Here is a 7,577-nt window from a genome sequence, read left to right on the forward strand (position 1 = left end):
TCTCAAGTATTAGCAGCTGAGTTGTCAACTCAACCACACCTGGAAACTTAATATCTGCAGCAAAGTGTTTAGTAGCAAAGTAATATGATAGTAGTGGTAACGGTAGCAAAAGTAATTTTTTTCAGTTTTGTAGTGATTGTAACAGTATCAACGGAAAAGTAAATAAGCGAAGAAAAATATAGGAAAAGCTCGTAGGCATTGGATCAGTGATGGAGAATTATGCCGAATGCGATCGATCATGTAATAGCCATAATCTAGGGTGACACAGAACAAGCTCCAGTTCATCAATGTAATGTAGGCATGTATTCCGAATATAGTCATACGTGCTTATGGAAAAGAACTTGCATGACATCTTTTGTCCTACCCTCCCGTGGCAGCGGGGTCCTATTGGAAACTAAGGGATATTAAGTCCTCCTTTTAATAGAGTACCAGACCAAAGCATTAACACATAGTGAATACATGAACTCCTCAAACTATGGTCATCACCGGTAAGTATCCCGATTATTTTCACTTCGGGGTTAACGGATCAAAACACATAATAGGTGACTATAGACTTGCAAGATAGGATCAAGAACTCTCATATACTGATGAAAACATAATAGGTTCAGATCTGAAATCATGTCACTCGGGCCCTAGTGAAAAGCATTAAGCATAGCAAAGTCATAGCAACATCAAACTCAAAACTTAGTGGATACTAGGGATCAAACCCTAGCAAAACTAACTCGATTACATGATAAATCGCATCCAACCCATCACCGTCCAGGAAGCCTACAATGGAATTACTCACGCACGGCGGTGAGCATCATGAAGTTAGTTATGGTGGAAGGTTGATGATGACGATGGCGATGGATTCCCCTCTCCGGAGCCCCGAACGGACTCCAGATCATCCCTCCCGAGAGAGATTAGGGCTTGGCGGCGGCTCCGTATCGTATAACGCGATGAATCCTTTTCCTCGGGTTTTTTTCTCTCTGAAAGTGAATATATGGAATCAAGGTTGAGGTCGGTGGAGCGTAAGGAGGCCCACGAGGCAGGGGGCACGCACAGGGGGGTAAGGCGCGCCCCCACCCTCGTGGACAGGGTGTGGTCCCCCTGACGTCGATCTTTCTTCCAGTATTTTTTATATATTCCAAAATAATTCTCTGTTGATTTTCAGGTCATTCCGAGAACTTTTATTTCTGCACACAAAAATAACACAATGGCAATTCTGCTGAAAACAGCATTAGTCCGGGTTAGTTCCATTCAAATCATGCAAGTTAGAGTCCAAAACAACGGCAAAAGTGTTTGGAAAGTAGATACGATGGAGACGTATCAGGCGAAGCCGCCGGAGAATGAGTTGGCGGCGCGGCGGATGCAGCTCGCCTACTTTCCCTCGATGGTCGATGCGGACCACCTCCGAGACAACTTCAGACCGCTTTGGGGGGTCAAGATGGGGGGAGAAACGACGGGGCATCCTGCCACACGTGTCATCCCCGCCAATTGCGGCAAAGCCGCCCCGAATCGTTATTCGTTCTTCGTCGATTACTTTTCATGCGGCCTCTGCCCCCCTTCTCCGATTTCTTCAATGACATCTTGCATACTTTCGGCTTCCACCTCCTGGATTTCACCCCAAATGTCGTGGCGTGCATGGCTCTTTTCGCCCATCTCTGTGAGGGCTTCGTCGGAGTGCATCCAAACACGGCGCTCTTTCGCCACTACTTCTTCCCTCGGATCCAAAAGGGAGGCGCCATCTCCGGTTGTGTCGCCTAGATCCCGAGGTCCAAGGGGACATACCCGGAGGGTGCTCAGAAGGAGAGGTGGGAGGAGTGGCGGGGCCGGTGGTGCTGGATTGAAGAGGAGGATCCACAAGAATTCTGCCGGGTTCGCCAGGCGCCGCCGGTTCGCGGAAACGATTGGAGCAATATCGATGCCGACGACACGAAACTTACGGTCGCTACCACCAGGATTCTTTGCCTCACGGAGGCCGGGCTCACCCTTGAGATGATCGGGGCGGATTTCATCCTTCGCTGATTCGCTCCGCTGCATAACCAGGGGAGGCCGGCCTGGCTCTTCATGAATGCGGTCGATATCATGAGGCTTCGCCTTAGCCTCGACTACAACTTCACGGTGATGGGGCATGCCCACTTCTGCCAGCGGCTCTTCCAGCTTGATGTGAACCGCGATGGCAAGGCCGAGAGGTCCGGCAAGGCCGCGAAGGCCAGCAAGGTCACCAAGGGGCCCTTGTTTGGGTTGCCGGTGGGGGTTGTCCCGCTGAGCAATAAGTCACGCCAAAACGACATCATCACCATGATGCTGGAGTTCAACGTGCACGGCCTCGTCCCAAATTGGGTCGAGCCGCCGGAGAATCAAGTGCAGGAGTTCTTTGACACCCTGGAGGAGAAGTACGTCCGCGACGAGCTGCGGCTCGTCCAGGACACCACCCAGGCGGAGCTCGACTACATTGCCGCCAGGGCGGCGGAGGCGGAGCTCACCAAGGAGGCCGGCAACACTGGCGGCGTACAGGACAAAGCCGCGACGGCCAAAGAGGAGAGAGAGCTCACCCAGTGGGCGGAGTCTGCTGGGGAGGCCAGCAGCGCCGGTACTAGGTCCCCTCTTATTGAAGATGACGACGAGCCATCCGAGGAAAGGTGGAAGCTGTCGAGCCCCAAGCCACGAGGAAAGGGTGTGTATTGCGGCGGGCCGTCTCCGAAGAGCCGGTCTGGTCCGGCAGGGCCGCACAGCCGCAAGAAACCCCGAAGGCGCCGACACGTCAGACGAGGGCCGCGGTGGTGGGGAAGGTGGTGAAGGCCGCGGTGGCGAAGAAGAAAGCAGCTGCCCCTTCCCCAACTCCACCTGCTTCCCCTCCTCCTGCAGGTGACGACACGGAGGTCTTCTTCGACCTCGGGTCTCTTAGCTCGAGGAGGAAGAGGAAGGCAGCGGAAGAAGAAGCGAAGGATGAGTAAGTGCCTCGACTTTTGTCATCTTTGTCCTTTCGGACCGTGCTTCTTTTCTTGACCTGTCTTCATCTTGGCTAGGATGCGGAGACACTGGCCGAGAGGGTGAAGAGGGCCAGGTCCTTGGCGGGCGGCCAACCCTCGGCGGGCACCTCAAGGGCGCCACTGGTGGTGGTGAGTAGCCCGGACAGCAGCCCCCAGCGTAAGTTCGCCACTCGCCCCTCGTCGATGTGTGTGTTGGGTAGTGTGAGTCACTGGCGCTGAGCTTGCTGAGATCGTAGGAGGCGGGCGGCAGCAGGAGGAGCCACTGAGGCCCACCCCCGGCGCGCCGCCCACATCGACCACGCCGCCCTGAGAGGCGTCCCCGGCAAGGGCGTCAAGCACCAAGCCCATGCACACGGAGGAGGAGGAGGAGAACTTGGGCGCCGGCGACACCACCTCAGCGCCAAATGTTGGCGAGGAAGGGGCTACTTCTTCCCAGCCCATCACGGGTACATCATTTGCCCATCATCCCTGCCCTTTCTTCTTCTGACTGATTCTTGGTCTTGGCTTCGCTTCATCCCCTTCTCGATATCCAGATCCTCCGTTGGCGGGCCAGGAGGACATAGACACCATCATCGAGGATGTCACGAAGGCCGCTGAGGCGGAGGCCGAGAAGATCTTCACCGAGGAGGCCACCAAGGGTGCTGCTGAGGGTGCCGCCAAGGAGCCTGCCGGGGAGCCTGGCAGGGCTACTGTCGAGGAGGCCGGCAAGGGACCTGCCGGGGAGGCTGGCAGGTCCGCTGCCGAGGAGGAGGTGGTTGATGACCAGCCTACCTCCTCCGCTGCCTCTGGCTCCGGCAGGTATCTAAAGGTGAGCGACGACCTTTTGGCCCACCTTCCAGGGGCGTCGAGCTCCAAGGCGCCCATCAAGGGAGAGGTGTTCGACGAGGAGGTGCTTGCCGCCGCCGGGCTCGAGGTCGTCAACGAGCCAAGCACCGATGGCGATGGTTCTCAGGAGGATCGGCTTCTCCAGGCCATGGGCGCCAGCTTTCGGAAGCTCCAAGCGATCCACCGCACCCGGCTGGACAAGGCCAAGTACAGGATGGAAATGGTGGACAAGGCGGAGGCAGACCTCAAGGGACGCGTCGCCGAGGCGCAAACTTGGTTCCGCCAAGCTTGCGAGGAGCTGTAGGCCGCCAAGGACGAGCTGGCCAAGCATGAGGTGGAGCTCACCATGAAGCGGGCCGACATCGAGAAGGCCCAGGTGATGGCGAAGAACCTGGCCTTCGAAGCCGAGGCCGCTCGAGCCCAGCATCAGGCCTCGCTGAACTCCCAGGAGGAGGACCTTCCCGCGCGTGAGGAGAAGCTTGCCGAAACACTCCGTGGCAAGGATGAGGAGGTGGAGAAACTCGTTGTGCAGCGGACCCGGGAGCTGGAGCAGAGGCATGGAGAGGCACTCAATGCCCAGGCTCTGGTTCACGCCGACAAAGTGAAGGAGCTAGAGGTGGAGCGGGACAGGCTGAAAAATCAGGTCCTGAAGCTGTCCAAGGAGAAGGACACGCTCAACGATGCCCTGGTTGAGGTGCAGGGCGCAGTCCTCGACAATGCTAGGCAGCTTTCTGAGGCTAACAACTCCATCAAGGACCTCAAGCTGAAGCTAGAGGGTCTCGAGGGGATGCTCTCAGAGGCCAAAGACCGGGAGGAGACCCTGACCAAGGATCTGGAGGCTGAGAGGCAGCTGCGGAAGAATGAAGCCGCCAACCACAAGGAGTTTGTGGAAGGCGAGAACCGCTGGATCGGGCGCCTCGAAGGCGTCGCCGGTAGGATCACCATGCAGCTGCTTACCATGGGGATGCCAAATGTGAGGTATACCCCAGAGCATAACGCGAGCCCCAGCGCCAAGCTGACCATCTACTTCGTGGGTGTCGTCAGGGCCCTGGAGCAGCTCCACTACAATCGGGCGGCCTCCCTGGCTGGTGAGGCCTGGATGCTTTGCTGGGGTGCCATGACCAAGGTTCTCACCAACGTGTCGCACTGGAACCCCAACCTCAACTTCGACGCCGCACTGGAGAGCTTGCCGGAGGATGCATACCTCGCGACGCTCAAGGAGCATATCAAGCCCATCATCAGCTGCATCGGTGGAATCGAGAGGGTGGAGGGCCAGCGCCGGGATTAGGCACCCCGTTTCTCATTGCCGCTGCAGGTTCATGGCCAAGAGAATTTATATCTTTAGTTAAACTGCAGCAACAATTGATGTAATATAACTCTGTAGTACTTTGAAAACGATGCATGTTATTGTCCTATTTGATCCCCCTTTGTGTGTCCACCCTACGTTAATCGGGTAGGCTTGCCGGGGCATAACCCAGGCTGCAGCGCCTCAAGGACGGATCTCCAATAGCCTGTCGGGTATGCTTGCTGCTAGGCGAACCACCTTACCGCTCTCAACGCGGCCGCTCGAACTTTCGAGCTTGACTCAAGTCAGAATTGAGAGCGTTGCCGATTACGGAAGGCTACCCTGCCGATCTCGACGCGGTTGCTTGAGCTGTTGAGCGGACTCGACATAGATCAAGAGCGTTGCCAATAGAGGTAGGGCCCCATTGCGTGCAGGTTTTCCGTACATAGGACATGACCTCCGAGGACAATAAACGTATATATAAAAAGAAATTGCTTAAAGTTTTGCACGACTTAGCTTTTCTGTCGTTGCACGGGCGTCCACTGCATCTGCAGATGGTGTCGTCCGGCTTGGTCGTCTTCTTCCTTGGAACGACGGCCACAATGAAGCCGCACTTTGATCAGACCATATTTTCACAACTGTGCGCCCTACCTGGCGCGCCAAAGATGTCGGTGGAAACGACACCTATGGGGTCAGTGGGATCACTTCTATGGTTCGCGAGCGCGAGGTTGTGCAAAGAACGGGTCTGACAGGAAGTACACGGATCGTTTACCTAGGTTCGGGCCGCGAAGATGCGTAATACCCTAGTCCTACTTTGGTGGATGTATTTGACTGTTCTTGTGTTCTTGAGCTAGCTACGGGGTGCAACTTGCCCAAAAAAGCCGAATCCCTCTCCTGGTCTCCTCGGGCCTCCTTTTATAGGAAAAAGGGGTTGCCACAGTGGCACATATGAGGTGGAAAGGTCTATAGTCGATAAGCCTATCTTCTGGGACCATCGGACAAACGAATTTAATGCACTGCCGACGTGCCCCCTTGCTTTATCAGGGACACCCGGGAAGCACGTCCCAGCCGTCGCCGCTGATACGTCTCCAATGTATCTATAATTTTTGATTGCTCCATGCTATGTTAATGGGCTTATTTTTACACTTTTATATTATTTTGGGACTAACCTATTAACCGGAGGCCCAACCCAAACGTTATTTTTGGAACAAACGTGATCCAGGAGACTTGGAGTGGACGTCAAGAAACAATCGAGGAGGCCACGAGGCAGGGGGCGCGCCCAGCCCCCCTGGGCGCGCCCTCCACCCTCGTGGGCCCCTCGTTGCTCCACCGACCTACTTCTTCCTCCTATATATATATATATATATATATATATATATATATATATATATATATATATATATATATATATATATATATATATATCCATATACCCCGGAAACATCCAGGAGCACCACGCACTAGTAGAAAACGGAGCTTTAGCGCCGGTTCGTCAGGGCCTTTAGTGCCGGTTCCATAACCGGCACTAAAGTGTGGGCACGAAAGCCCCCCCCCCTTTAGTACCGGTTCGGCACGAACCGACGCTAAAGTGCCACCACGTGGCGTGAGCTCGCGCCCTGGTATGGGGGACCTTTAGTACGAGTTGGTGTTACCAACCGGCACTAAAGTTTTTTTTTAATTTTTTTTTGAAAATTTTGGAAAAAAAATTTGATTTTTTTTTCGATTTTTAATTTTTCTGAATTATTTGATGATTTAGTATCTAATCACCTCTCTTAACTGCTCAAGTGTGGATCACTCATTCCAAATCGCCTGACTTCCCGGCCGGTCACCCATCCTCTCACTCCCCCAGCCTGAGCACGCTTAACTTTGGAGTTCTATTCCCCCTACATTCCAAGTCTGCACTTGTTGTTTTCCTGACAAATGTAAGCTGTCAATCCTTTTAACCCTCAGCAGTTTAGCTTGAGCATTATGTCACACGTTTCACCATTTGAGTTTGAAACTATTATTCTAAAAAACAGTAATTATTTAGTAACACTAATATTTCTTGGATAAGTTTAACCATAGTTTGACCAGATTTGACCAAAATATAAAAAATTGAAATAATTATTTAGTAACACTAATATTCTTGAATAATTATGTAGTAACATTAATACTTCTTGAATAAGTAGTTTGACCAGATTTAACCAATATTTTTAAAAAAAACTGAAATTTGACCATATCTTTTTTTCGTTTTGGAATTTGAGGATTCTAAAAAATTGCAAACAGGCCGTAGATTTTCGTGCTGAATTTTTTGATATATTATACGTTTTTTTCCGACATCATATGCAAAAGTTATAGCCGTTTTACATTTTCCCTACACTTTTTGCCAAACATGACCAAATTTAAGTTTTCAAATTTTCCTAACTAGTAGATGTAGTAATATAACTACCTCTGGAAGGATTTTATTTTTTGAAGTTTTTATCATTTTCTTTTGATTTTTTCAGAACTGAAAT

The sequence above is a fragment of the Triticum dicoccoides genome, chromosome 7A (assembly GCF_002162155.2).
Source record: "Triticum dicoccoides isolate Atlit2015 ecotype Zavitan chromosome 7A, WEW_v2.0, whole genome shotgun sequence".
In the NCBI taxonomy this organism is placed as follows: Eukaryota; Viridiplantae; Streptophyta; class Magnoliopsida; order Poales; family Poaceae; genus Triticum; species Triticum dicoccoides.